Source organism: Pinus tabuliformis, chromosome 2_1 (genome assembly GCF_031772625.1).
Source record: "Pinus tabuliformis cultivar Carrire ecotype Pingquan chromosome 2_1, CPIR1, whole genome shotgun sequence".
NCBI lineage: Eukaryota > Viridiplantae > Streptophyta > Pinopsida > Pinales > Pinaceae > Pinus > Pinus tabuliformis.
The window spans coordinates 449,841,276-449,856,234 of record NC_142299.1 but is presented as its reverse complement, the minus strand read 5'-3'; the positions used below and the strand labels follow the sequence as shown (position 1 = coordinate 449,856,234).

At 38.4% G+C, this 14,959-nt stretch overlaps 1 pseudogene; it reads left to right on the top strand.

Annotated features, from left to right (window-relative positions):
* Window positions 1-3,397: 3,397 nt before the first annotated feature.
* Window positions 3,398-4,900, top strand: LOC149200858 (F-box protein At1g10780 pseudogene; annotated as a pseudogene).
* The last annotated feature ends 10,059 nt before the right edge of the window (window positions 4,901-14,959 follow it).

Here is a 14,959-nt window from a genome sequence, read left to right as displayed (position 1 = left end):
TTATTGTCTAGGTAAGTCAAATTTATGAAATTTGTAATCCACTCAGGAATATCACCATTGATATTATTATAGCTAATCTTTTAAAAGATCAAGTGAGAAAAAGATGTGAGATAGTTAGGAAGTTCTCCTACATATCAATCTATTTGCACTTAAATCAAGTAATTGAATGTTGATACAAGTAGCAAAAGATGTGGATATAATCCCAGATAAGTCATTGGCACTTAAATCAAGTAGCTAAATATTGATACAAGTAGCTAAAGATGTGGATATAGTTAAAGGAAACCAAGAAAATAGTAAGAAAAGTGCAATTACCAATGCCTTGGGAATTGGTCCCTCTAAATTATTTTTAGATAAAACTAATACTTTAAGCAAAACTAAATTACCAATACTACTAGGAATACTTCCATAAATATTGTTATTAGTTATAATTAAAACTTTAAGAGATTCTAATTGACCTATGGCCTCAGGAATACATCCCCTTAAGTTATTGAAGTTTAAATGCATGATTTCAAGAAACTAAAGATTTCCTATGGCTTTTGGAATTTCACCGGTGAGAAAATTATTGCAGAGATAAAGTACGCGAAGTTTGTTCAATTTCGTAATAGTTTCAGGTATTCTACCACTAAGTTCATTAAAACCGAGATTAAGGGACACAAGCTCACTCAAATTACCCAAGTAAAATGGTATGCTCTCCGGAAAATTGTTTCCAGCTAGATTCAGGTACTTTAATTTATGCGACAACCCCAATTCATCTGGTATTCTCCCATCCAAACCACTGTTAGACAAATCGAGCTCCACCAGTTGAGTAAAATTGCCAAGAGCTGTAGGGATGTGACCACTCAAAATGTTGTTTGACAAGTCAAGAAAAGAGATGCATCTCATCGAATCCACATTGGAAGAGAATGGAGCATTCAAAATGTTATAGGAAATACATAACTCACGGAGAGATGTGCAGTTGCTGAAAGTTGGAATACTTCCACCCATATAATTAGAATCAAAGTGGACATGTTCCAACTCGACCAAATAACCAAACTCCGTTGGTATGTTCCCGGTGAAGTTGTTCTCTGAAAGATCGACTCATCTGAGGCGCGTGCAATTACACAATGCTTTTGTAATCAATCCTCGGAGGTACTGATTCGAGCTGAGGTCAAGTCTTCTCAGCGCTTTAAGTTTCCCGAATTCAGGTGGAATTCCTCCTGTAAAATAATTACCAGAAAGATCCAGCGCGTGCAATAATGAGAGGTTGGCCAGAGATGGGGAAAGGGCACCTTTCAACCCGAATTTAAGATCATCGTCGGGTGAGGAATTAGGGAGTATTACGGCGACAACTCATCTGGTGTGTGGCCTGCAGGTAATACCATACCAGGAGCACACCTCCTCTGAATTCTCCGCCGTCCAGTTGGAGAGCTTTCCAGATGGATCTGATTTGATATGTTTTTTAAAAGACAGAAGAGCTTCCACATCCCTTCTTTCGTGACGGTCCATGGATGATCTGAAGTCTTCACTTTTCTCCTCCAGCAGAGCACGTCCATTAAAAGCAAATTCATCAGAAGAAGAATCGGTGCAATGATAACTCAAACCGCCAATTTGGCCAGAGACATGACTTCTTCGAACAGTTGCTGCACTTACAATTAGGGTGGGCACCATGAATAGGAAGCACGGTAGCATCAGAATAACAACACCTTTAGGATCCATTTCTCCCTCTCAGAAACTCAAAACGACCTGCAAAGTTTAGTGGGCTGTGTCGTTGGATATATGTGCATATTTAAAAGAAGAGCAACTCCCATACCATGAAGCCCCGCAGCAACAACACACAAGGGATAGAGAAATCGCCGTATTGACCGGGAAATCACTCCTGGTCGTCTAGGGCCGGTAGTTTTTGCCGCGATAATGCGGAAATTATGGAATGGAAGGTGAAGAAAATTGACCTATTGACTGCTGATCGTCTTGCGCCGATACACGCAGAAGTCGCGGTTCAGAACAGGAGATAGAACAGGGATATTGACTCCGAGTCATCTTGGGGCTGTAGTAACTCGTGAGTGAGAAGTTAACAGAGATCGAATTTGTAACAGAGTGAAAAAGCAAAGGGAGCATCTTCAAACACATGCCGTGAGTGGTAAAATTTGGTATCTAACAGATTTGATTGAAATGATCACAGATGCCCTGAGTAGACTGGAAAATTTTGAAAATGCAAAAGATAAATGTGCGGACTCTTCGGATCTTTAAGTGAGTTGGAAAGTTAGGGATAAGAGTAAATGTGCGTACTCTTCGAGTCTTTAAGTGAGTTCGATAAGGCAATTAATATTAAGGCAGAGGAATTGCCTAGATTCCGTTCTTGTTCGAAAATATTTCGTTTCTGGTTGGCATTTTTCCAAGGCGTTCCTGATTTTACTGTTAGAATATTTGAGAATCAAAATCTTTCGGATTTGATTGGTCACATCCTTCGTCCAGCCAGGTGACCCTACTCTGCTCATTAATGCAATGAAGATGGTGGGTGGGTGACTTGAATTCCAAACCAGACACAAAACCGGGCCGCGCCAGAGCTCCTCGACCTCCCTACCTCCCTGTTTCTCCAAAACTCGTCCACCTCCTTGCGCAGAGCTTGAACTATAAGTATCCAACAGAATTGACCGCGTCATTGTCTTTCAAATTTAATCGTTTGAATTCAGAGTCTCTATATCTAGACGTGCCCAACCACCAAGAGGGCAGAGAAAAAATGTTTTTAAAATCATCGTAGGTACTTGCAAAAGCAAAATGTAAGAGGAGAGACGGCCCACACAAATATTACTAGAAGACCCACCATGGCTCCTTCACTGTTTCAATATCTTCTAGCTAAGTAAGGATCTGTTGCATCTGTTCGTTTTCTGAAAACATTTTTTTTCAATCTCACCATTCCATTATTTGTTTAAAATGCTCAAATAGGTTTATGGGTGAAATCGCAGGTCAGTGTGTGTATTGCAGTGTGAAAATCCTTTGCATTAGTAGATTTTTCTTTGCATTGAATGATCTAGGTTTCTTTTCATTGGTTTCAGGTTTCAATTTTGATGGGTTTTATGTGGTTTACTAATTTTAAGTATTTTTGTTGTTGAAATCAGGTATTGCCTCCAAAAAGGTTCATCGAATTTGTTGAACTTTCCTGGTACGTTGACAATCTGAGTCTTAATGTATTCTATGGAGTTTGTAATCTAATTAGTCTTCAAGCTGCAGTCTATGCCCTTTTGGGCTTTTGAGATTTCATTTAGGTTTCCTATTGAAATTCTTCATATATATGATTGAAGGAGGAGAGAGCAATACAATTTATGTATCCAAGCACTGGTTTTTAGAAGGTTGACATTGTTGGGTTATGGTCAGATTTCTGATAGGTGTTTGTGAAGAAAAAACAATCTTTGCAATCGCTGACACCATGGATATCGATGATGATTCTTTGAGGGAGATTATGGATGTGTTTCCCTCATGCAGTAGTGCAGCGCATGCTCTCATTTGTCAAGAATGTCAGAGATGTGGCCATGTGTTGTTGTGTTAGTAAAAAATGGAGAGATGAAATGAGAAACATTCAGAGCCTTTATTTTTTGAGAAGTGTTTGTGACGAAGGATTGACTTAGTCAAATGTTGTTGTAAGCCGCATGGTATTTTCAACATCTGCATTGGAGGGGCTAACTGTTTATTGCCATTTTTCTGGGAATACCTTATAAGCTTGGTTGTCACACACATGCAATTCATTGAAGTACTTGGAACTTCGACTCGATAATCTTGTAGTAAAAGGTCTTGTACCTAATTTTCCCACTAAGCTTGATTACATTTGTTCCTTTCCTCATCTTGAAAGCCTCAAGTTATGAGTGTTCATCTATCACAAGCACCAAATTGGAGCCCTTTCATGATCCTTCATACATTGGAAGTTGTTGGTATTCATACACGTCATTTTTCTTTATCCAGCATCATTCATGCATGTCTGATGCTAATGTGTTTGGCTTTGCTAGGCTGTGATGGTGTCAAAGTGGTGATCATTGATTTGCAACTTCTAGAGCAGTGAAGATTGGATTTTTATGGTATAGGTGATTGCTCTGTCAACGTAACTGCTCCCAAACTTCAATCCTTTGAAGTACAAGGCGTTGCATGGATTCGTATAAAGGGAATTCAGTCCCTAAGGCAACTTTCAATAGAAAATAATGCAGGTTTACAAATTATGTTTTAAGATGCTCTTACATATTTGCTTTCAGTTCTTCTGTTTCATTTCTTTTTCTTTTAAATGCATACTTTAATTTTGATTTCTGTCTTATTTTGTTTTTGTAATATTTCAAATTTTTTCATTTAACAGGAAAGTAAATAAGGTTCAAGTATTTAGAGTATTTGTCCATTTAGGTAGTGCAGTGGTATTGGGATGCTATAAACACAGTTTTGCAATTTGCAACTGATGTGAAGCATTTGGTACGAAAATTGAGTTTAGCGGAGATGCAGAAAGATTGCAGCCCTTTCCTGAGATGGACTTTGTTGATTTTTTCAATAGCCATCCAAGATTAACCAATTTTGAAGTACATCGTGCCATGTTTGTTGCACTTTCACAAAGCAACAACTTGGCACAACAAAGCTTGTTCATCTCTAAATTATAACATATTGTTTGGGATGTTGGTTGCTATCTTTGCATTTTATTTTTTGGTTAGTGTGTTTGTTGGACTCCTTGTTCACCGTACCTTGCCTAGAAAAGCTTTTGATTACAGTGAGGTCACCTTTGAATGATGAATAGAAAATGATGACATTAATGTCCTTAGTCAAATACAACCCAAAATTAAAAGAATTGATTATATGAATTTCCCAAATGAAGTACTGCCAAAAAACTACAAAAAAATTCTTTGAGAAGAATATGAGGTTCAAGCTTAGGAATCAGGTTGTCACAATTGTGTAATTCAATTCAGGGTTTCGATGCTTGATGCTTTTGGCTTACCTCTTATGGGAAGTTCTGGAAGCAACACAATCCTATCGTTTAAAGAGTTATGATTTTTGTACTTGGGGCATCAGAGATTAAGGTGCCTACCCTATTTTTGGGAAATACAACTGATGTTCTCTATAATTATGTAAATCTCAAATTGGAAATTCTTTAAGAATCTGACTTGATTTGCATCTTATTTACTTTTATTGTTGAAGTAGAGTTATTGTGCTCTTATAATTATCGGTTTGATTGTCACGTTTGAGTTTGAGATGGATATGGTAATATACAAAAGTTATACGTTTTGGCACTTCTAAGATGTCATTTTTCCTTCTCTTTGATATAGAGCTTCGGGATATCAGGAAATGATGTTTAGGTTTCATTTTTAGTTTTTATCTTCTATAGAGTTATAAAGAGAGCACCTTTGTAAATGGTTTGATCACCATTGGATGGATTTCTGTTGGAGGCAGAATCACTACTATTTGGAAAATATTGTATAGAAACATATTTGGAGGAGATACTATTTTTTCCTGTAATCACAGCATATGTATCACAGATGCTATCCTTATTGCATATGATATCTCCACTACTTTTATTATTTCATGACCATAAACCTAGAAATGGTAGGTTTTGGAATGATTATTTGTTTTATTGAAAAAATTTGTTGTATAATTTCATGGATTGTGTCCTTGATTTATGCGAGACATTTCTACAAAATTTATTGCTTTATAACTTTTTTGGGATGGTTTTGGCCTACTGGAAAATATGTTTGATCATTTAAGTAGTTTTGGGTGTTATGCTTTATGGATCTTCTCTATTTGAAATCCATAATAATTACAAATATTTATACTAAATACATATCCCTTAATTTAATCCACTTTCCTTTTGTGTTTTACTAGATTTTTAGTTTGAACCATATTGAATTTTGAAGGTGTTAAACCTAAAAAACTGAACCATATTGAATTCTAATGGTGATAAACCTAAAAAACATTGCAAACTCTCATAGTACATATGAACATTGCATATCATTAAATGATCATATTTTATATATTTGTTCTTTCAAAGTTTTGATGTAGCTTTTAGCTGGTCTTTAGCCAAAAACATTATTTACAATGCACTCTCCAATGGTCATTTTTTACATGTCTGTCGACCATTCCCTTAATAATCAATAGGTGAAATATTTCTGCTTTAGAGTATATAGGTGTAACATTTAGTTAGAGAAGTATATGGTTTACAATACTCTCTTTTACACATTTTTCCATTGTTCACCTAATAATTATCAATTATGTTAAATGCTAAACTATGATAGAGCTCTTACAGGTAAGGAATTTCAATTGAGCACTTTTTAGAACCTAACCTTTAATGTACTAAATTTGATTTTAGAAATCAAGAATTTTCACCATTTGAACTTAAAAAGTAATTTAATTATAGATTCAATATATAGTACAATATCACAACTTGAGATGGCTAAGCGTTTCTCTACTTTACTTGAGCTTATACATGTCAAATTGGTGAATTATTGATTTCACATTAGTTTATTTGATATAGCAAGGCCTATATGGATGCAAATTTGATTGAAGAAGTCTACACTAAAGACCTTAATTGATTTGGTTGCATAGGTTTTTGAAGAAATCCTTAAAACCCTGTCATATATCTCCTCCTCCTTATTTTCTTTTTATGTCTTTAAATTTTAGTTTTAAATTCAAACGTACAATAGAGCATCAACAATGTTTGGCTGTTTTTTTATCATTGTAAATTATAACCAATGTCGTAGGCTAACATGGGACTCTTTGGCCTTATTAAGTCAACTTCATGACTTCACCAAACATGTAGATATTTTGTTGTCCAAATTTAACTACCAAGAATTTTATATTTGTTAAGTTCATGAATGCACAATATGATGTGGTTTGCAACTTATTTTTATATATTTTTTAAAGTAAGCCTACTATTAGGTATTTTAAGTTTTTAGTTCGGTTTATTACTAGTTAGAATAATTTTGAAACAAAATTTAAAATTAAAGTTGGTGATAAATAAATTATCTTAACAATCGAAGTATTAGAGTCATCTAAAATGAAAATGGAAAACAAGCAGGGTTTGAATCAATATAAATTGCATAGGTACAATTCAAAATCACAATTTTATCACTTTTCATTGTCATATTCATGAAACTACTTGGATGAAACATTTGAGATTCAAAAGGTGAAAAATGAGATAGTGAATATAAAAGTAAATATTGGTCTTGAATAAATAATAATTCATTTATAATGAAGTTAGGGAGGATAATATGGGGGTTCTTAAGAAAGTACTTGTTACTGCAAAATCTAGCAAGCCTAGTGCAAAGACTCATTCGACAATTTATCTCTTATAACAATAAATAGATTAGACACCATTTTTTGAGAATGCAACAAGATGATGGAGCTTAGTGGAAAGGAGTCACCTTCACTAAGTGGGCCCGCGGGCAAATTATGGCGCAAAGTCTATTTTTAGACATATGGATCATGGTCTATGAGTTGCAGTATGCTGTTTATGGATGATTGGTCATGTTGGGAAAAATAGTGGACTTCTATTTCTGGTTCACAGCGGAGTGATCAAAGTCTATTTTTAGACTGCCAAGCTAAAAATAGAAACAGTCAAATATTATTAGGCCTTAGTAATATTTGGACTCTAAACATTATCTTATTCTCTTGGAGCACTTCAATTCGAGCTACGAATGTAGCACATGCAGCTGTCAGAAGGAAATACGCTTTCTTTGTGGGTCAGTTGAGCTATTGCATGGAGGACTTCAGTTAGAACTCATGCATTTGAGTTCTGTGGAGTTGGATGTGGAGTTGATGGAGTTGTGTTCAATTGAACTAGTTGTATTCAGTCTAACTGGAGAATACACTAGTGATGAGTTATGTGAATTGATTGTTAATTAATTCACTAATTATTAACTCATAAAGTAACTGAAGAATACATCAATTAACTTAGTGCATGGATAGTTCAACAGAGACAGGTGTTAGAGGTAAGTGAAAGGCTGAGTTGTGACTATCAGTTGTGCATGAGATTTTCACAAGCATAGATTGAGTATGCCCATGAGGATTGCCCAGTATATGCCCAGTGAAATAGCCTGTGCTCATGTGATTTTCAGTGTGGGTGATTTTCACATGGTATTGTGCAATAGAGGCAGGCAAAGCAGCAGAGGAGATTTGAACCTGTGACTTGTTCGGATCTGAGCTAGTTTTGTGTGTAACAGGTGGAGATAGTGTTGGATACTTGTGAGGAGTATTGTACTATGTATTGTTACATGTTCTCAATCATTATGATATACAGATAGTGTGGGGTTTTCAGCTATATGCTTTCCCCGGGATGCATATTGTGTTAATGTGTGTATGCGATTGATGTTTCATTGTTTTTGATGCTGCGAAATTGATGATCAATGTAGAGGAGGTTATGTATTATGCATGTATTTCTCAATAGTTTATAATCAGGATAATCTCTGTGAATAAGTGTCATATTATTCAAAATTTGTACATGGTATCAGAGCTGTTGATCATCAGATCTACTATTCAGTGAGTGTTTACATTTTATTTTTAGGCAGAGTCTGTAATCGGGCCAGGTAGCCTCTGGATTTATCCTTATTTTGGAAGGTGAGATATCTGGTAAAAGCCCATACAATCAATCTTTGTACGAGAAATACTTTGTTCTCATGAATTCTAGATCAGAGGTGGTTGAGTTTGGAGTTGGTGGAATTCGAATTTGCAGCAGTGTTTTCTTGGTGTCAACGTTGCAATGTCTTTCAACGAATTGCGATTGGAGTATGCTCTTGAGGGAAGCTCGAACTATATTGCATGGAACGGCAGGATGGAGGCAGTGTTAGATGATAATGGGCTGAAGGAGTTCATAGAGAATGATGTCCCAAAGCCTACTGATGCTGCTCACGTTGATGCTTGGCAAAAGAAAACAACAAAGTGTCGAAGGATTCTGTTGGAGGGCATGAAGGATCACATTGTGTCCAGCCTGCATGGAAAGGCTTCTCCATACTTGATGTGGAAAGCGTTGACATATCTATTCCAAAGCAAGAGCGATTAAAGGAAGCTGGCGCTCAAAGATAAACTCAGAAACATCAAATGTGAGAAGGGAGACAATATGCCCAAGTATCTCACGAAGTTCACTCAATGCCGAGATGAGCTGGGAAGTGTGGAGGTGAATGTCGATGATGAGGACTTGGTGAGCTTAGCTCTCCTTGGTCTTCCGAAGAGTTGGCATTCCTATCAGGACTCTATCAATGGTCGGGAGAAATTGCCAGGATGGGAGAGACTTTGGTCAGATCTTGTGCAAGAGGAGATTAGGCGAAATACCAGGGACGGATCTTCATCAAAGGCAAATGATGAAGAAAATTGCGCTTTGGCTACCAAAGCAAAGAAAGGGAAGAGCAAGAAAGCTTCTCATTCCAGTGCGAAAGGCAAGAAGCAGGACATGTCCAAGGTGAAGTGCTTTCACTGTCACCAGCACGGACACTATGCCACTAATTGTCCGCAGAAGAAGAAGAACAAGCAAGCTGTTGGATCGGCAGCAGGACAGGCTCTAGCCTCGCAGTTTGAGCTTGATTTTTCATTGATCGCATGCTTGGTTTCAAGTGTGATGGGATCAGTGTGGTTCTTGGACAGTGGTGCGTCTTTTCACATGACAGGAGATCGAGATTTGTTTTCTGATGTGGAGGAGAAAGATCTTGGAGTGCACATCGAGATGGGCGATGATGGTAGATACAATGCGACCGGTATCAATACCATTTCCTTTGAGAGGGAGTCTGGTAAACCCTCCATATTGAAGGAAGAGATGCATGTTCCAGGATTGAAGAAGAATCTTATCTCTGTGGCGATGTTAGAAGACAAGGGATATGATGTTGTTTTCAGCGAGGGAAAGGCTTTCCTGCACAGTAAGACAACTAGAGAAACCCGGAAGATAGGGGTTTGAGTGAGGAACCTTTATCAGTTGCATCTAGATGGCTGTGCAACAATGGCATGCAAGGCAAAAGGATTGGTGAGTTAGGATGATGGCAAGCTGTGGCACAGGAGATTGGGCCACCTTCACCATGGAGCCTTGAAGATACTGCAGAAGATCACTACAGGGCTTCCTAAAGGCACTCTTGCGTAGTCAGATCAGTGTAAGGGGTGTACTTTGGGAAAGTTTGTGAAAGCCACCTTTCACGAGAAGGATAGTCACGCCATGACGATCCTTGAGAGAATTCACACAGACGTGTGTGGACCTTTCTTAGTAGCTTCAATAGAAAAACACAGGTATTATGTGATCTTTGTTGATGATTTCTCTCGTAAGTGCTGGATCTTCTTCATGCAGAATAAGAGCGAGACATACTCAAAGTTCTGTGAGTTCAAAGCATTGGTTGAGAAGGAGTCAGGGAAGAAGGTGAAGGCTCTTAGGAGCGGTAATGGTGGTGAATACATCTCTGACAAGTTCAAGGATTTCTGTAAAGCAGAAGGGATTTGAAGAGAGCTTATAGCTCCCCATAACCCACAGCAGAACGGGGTTGCTGAGCGGAAGAACAGAACGATCGTGGGTGTTGCACGGGCGATGTTGCATGATCAGAGCCTACCCCTTCACTTGTGGGCGAAAATATGCAATACTACAATATATGTGCAGAACCATTGTCCTCATAGGATACTTGGCATGAGTACACCCGAGGAGGCTTATTCTAGTAAGAGACCCAATCTTTCTCATTTGAGGATTTTTGGTGCTAACGTTTACATGCATGTGACGAAGGATGCCAGGAAGAATTTGGAGCCGACCGCAAATGGTTGGGATATTTGTGGGGTAGATTGATACGCCCCACAACTATCGTGTGTATTGCCAGACAGTGGTAAGACTATTGTGCAACTGGATATAAAATTTTAGGAGGAGAAAGCCATGAAGTTTTCGCTTGAGAGGGAGCCACACTTGCATGTAGATGAGGAGCTATTAGTTCCTAAGGATGAGCTTCAAGATGTGGATCAACCACAGGACAAAGTTCATGGAGTGGAAGAGACCACTCATGCAGCGCCAACCATCAGAGGGCGAAAGTGCTTGAAAAAAGCTGAGCGACTGGATCAAGATGCAGAGAAACTTGTAGGACCACCTACAGCCCAACGCAGGCAGAGACAGTCACCTGATCGGTACACTGGATACATGGCTCCTGTGAGCAAATGTGTTGTGACTGAGCCATCCTCTTTCGAGGAAGCTATGGAGGATCCCGCATGGGTAGACGCAATGGTGGAAGAGTATGATTTGATTGCCAAAAATAGTGCATGGGAGATTGTCCCAAGATAGGAAGGGAAATCAGTGGTGGGCTCGAGATGGATCTGCAAAGTTAAGCAGGAAACTGACGGGAGTGTGGAGAAGTACAAGGCAAGATTTGTTGCCCGAGCCTTTTCACAGATAGAGGGAGTCGATTATGAGGAGACCTTTGCACCTGTCGCAAGGTATTCTTCCATACAAACGATTCTTGCTCTCTCAGCGCAGATGGGGTGGCACATTCATCAGATGGATGTGAAGACTGCGTTCCTCAATGGAGTCATTAAGGAGGAGGTGTACATAGAGCAGCCCAAAGGTTTCGAGATCTTCAGCAACGAGTCGCATGTGTGCAAGCTCAAGAGAGCGCTGTATGGGTTGAAATAAGCACCATGTGCTTGGTACACACGAATAGACAACTATTTCACTGGACTTGGATTGTCCAAGAGCGAGGCGGATCCTAACCTATACCAGATTGTGGTGGAGGGTAAGTTGCTTATCATTGTACTTTATGTAGATGATTTGATTCTAACGGGTGATGAGCTGTTGATACTTTCATGCAAGGAGGATCTTGCTAAGGAGTTTGAGATGAAGGACTTGGGCCTCCTTCATTATTTCCTGGGATTGGAAATTTGGCAGCGCAGTGATGGACTATTTGTTTCTCAGGGTAAGTATGCTCGGGAGATAGTAGAGAAGTTCAACATGCATGGTTGCAAGCCTGTTGATACTCCTCTTATTGAAGGTTGGAGGAAGGAGGATGCCACTTCAGCAGAAGAAGTGGATGCCACTGTTTATCGACAGTTGGTGGGGTCACTTATGTATCTAGTCAATACACGACCCGATATATGCTATGCTATTAACCAGCTTTCACAAGCTATGGTTAAGCCTACCAAGCTCTTCTGGAAGGCGGACAAGCATTTATTACGTTATTTGAGAGGCACATCGGGACATGGATTGTGGTACAGATAAGAGGATGAGGTGAAGCTATGTGGCTTCACGGATGCAGATTGGGCAGGGAGCCCAACGAACAGAAAGAGCACATCAGGAGGGGTCTTCAGTCTCGGGTCGACAACAGTTTCTTGGTATAGCAGGAAGCAGAGATTCGTGGCACTCAGTTCAGCAGAGCTCGAGTATATGGCAGCAAGTTTGGCTGCATGCGAGGCTATATGGATGAGGAAGATCCTGGTCGGTTTGTTCGGTTCTCACTTGGAGCCTACTGTGATTTACTGTGATAACCAGGGTTGCATTAAACTCTCGGCTAATCCTATATTTCATGATAGATCTAAGCATATTGACATCAGGTACCATCATATCAGAGATTGTGTGCAGCGGAGAATCATGTTACTTTCATACATTCCAATAGAGGATCAGGATGCTGATATCTTGACGAAGGCGCTCACCAGGAGCAAATTCGAATACCACCGAGGTAGGATAGGGGTTGTTGATAATCCATATCTTGTTGAGAGGGAGTGTTGAGAATGCAACAAGATGATGGAGCTTAGTGGAAAGGAGTCGCCTTCACTAAGTGGGCCCGCAGGCAAATTATGGCACAAAGTCTATTTTTAGACTATGTCTATTTTTAGACATATGGATCATGGTCTATGAGTTGCAGTATGTTGTTTATGGATGATTGGTCATGTTGGGAAAAATATATGGACTTCTATTTCTGGTTCACAACGGAGTGATCAAAGTCTATTTTTAGACTGCCAGGCTAAAAATAGAAACAATCAAATATTATTAGCCCTTAGTAATATTTGGACTCTAAACATTATCTTATTCTCTTGGAGCACTTCAGTTCGAGCTACGGATGTGGCACATGCAGTTGTCAGAAGGAAATACACTTTCTTTGTGGGTCAATTGAGCTATTGCATGGAGGAATTCAGTTAGAACTCATGCATGTGAGTTCTGTCGAGTTGGACGTGGAGTTGGAGTTGTGTTCAGTTGAACTAGTTACATTCAGTCTAACTGGAGAATACACTAGTGATGAGTTATGTGAATTGATTGCTAATTAATTCACTAATTATTAACTCATAAAGTAATTGAAGAATACATCAGTTAACTCAGTGCATGGATAGTTCAACAGAGACAGGTGTTAGAGGTAAGTGAAAGGGTGAGTTGTGACTATCAGTTGTGCATGAGATTTGCACAAGCATGGATTGAGTATGCCCATGAGGATTGTGCAGTATATGCCCAGTGGAATAGCTTGTGCTCATGTGATTTCAGTGTGGGTGATTTTCACATGGTATTGTGCAATAGAGTCAGGCAAAGCAGCGGAGGAGATTTGAACCTGTGACTTGTTCGGATCTGAGCTAGTTTTGTGTGTAACAGGTGGAGATATTTCCGGATACTTGTGAGGAGTATTGTACTATGTATTGTTACATGTTCTCAATCATTATAATATACAGATAGTGTGGGTTTTCAGCTGTATGCTTTCCCCGGGATACATACTGTGTTAATGTGTGCATGCGATTGATCTTTCATTGTTTTTGATGCTGCTAAATTGATGATCAACATAGAGGAGGTTATGTATTATGCATGTATTCCGCAATAGTGTATAATCAGGATAATCTCTGTGAATAAGTGTCATATTATTCAAAATTTCTACACCATTTTCGCCTCAATAATGTCTCTCTTGCTATTTTGTGATTGGATGTTATTCTCACAGGGGACGTTTCCTTGGTAAATCTTAGAGGTTAGATGACTAGGGCTTCAAGCTAAATGACTCTCGAAGGATCTTGTAGATAAATCAACTAGAAAATTCTTCAATAAAAGAGGGCTCAAGGGTGATTGGAGTCTAATGGCTATGGGAGAAGGTAATGAGAAAGCCTTGGATAATAAGATGAGAGTTACAAATGTTCAAGCACACTTTCAACCAAACCCATAAACTAGTGTTTTTACAGTAGATCATGACAAGTTGTGTCTCCTTGCGCAATGCCACTAAGAACTCAGAGAAAAAAATTCGATGTAAAATGATATAGGGATTCCCTTGTATAGATTTTTCCACATGTGTGAGGGGTTTTGTGCCTTATATGCACTTTTGCGAGAAATCCTACGAGGTCTCTTAAGATGGTGCAACAAGTGATGCATAGTCGCATTTCCATGGGCCAAAGTGCAATAACTAGTTTAATTTATGACATGACATTGTTATCGCAATTCTGAGATGTAGAATTACAATGTTCTGTGTTGAAGCAAGAATATGCAAAAAAATATTTTACTAAAATTTAACAAAGAGAATTGAACATAGAGGAGTTATTGAGCATTATCTGTTGGAGAAGAAAAGAAGGGGGACTCCAAATTTTTGAAAGTGTAGAAAATTTGTGGTTGTTGTAGTGGCTACATGAGTAGTTTAAAAGTATATTTAATTGTTTCCCTCCCCTTTTCACCTTCAAAATCTGCAAGAAAAACAAAAACAAAAAGTCTTACACTTTACACCCAATAAAAAGCTCTCACACCACTTGTAGTGAACATTTATAGTAAAGATCAATCGTTAATCTTAAGAATGAAATGCTTGTCTTCATAAATAACAAAACATTTATACCTTAAATGTAATGTACCTAGTGAATATATTTTTTAATAACTAAGGAGGTACCCAATTGAATAATTAATAGAATGTGACCATAACCATGGGAGATATTCATTCCGTAGTTTATGGGTGATAAATAAACTCATTTAAAAGGAAATAATATAATGACAAGGGGTAGTTGTCCTAGATCCCTACGAATACAAGTGTGAAACTAAAAATACACATTGTATTGAGATATGTTGAATGTTGGA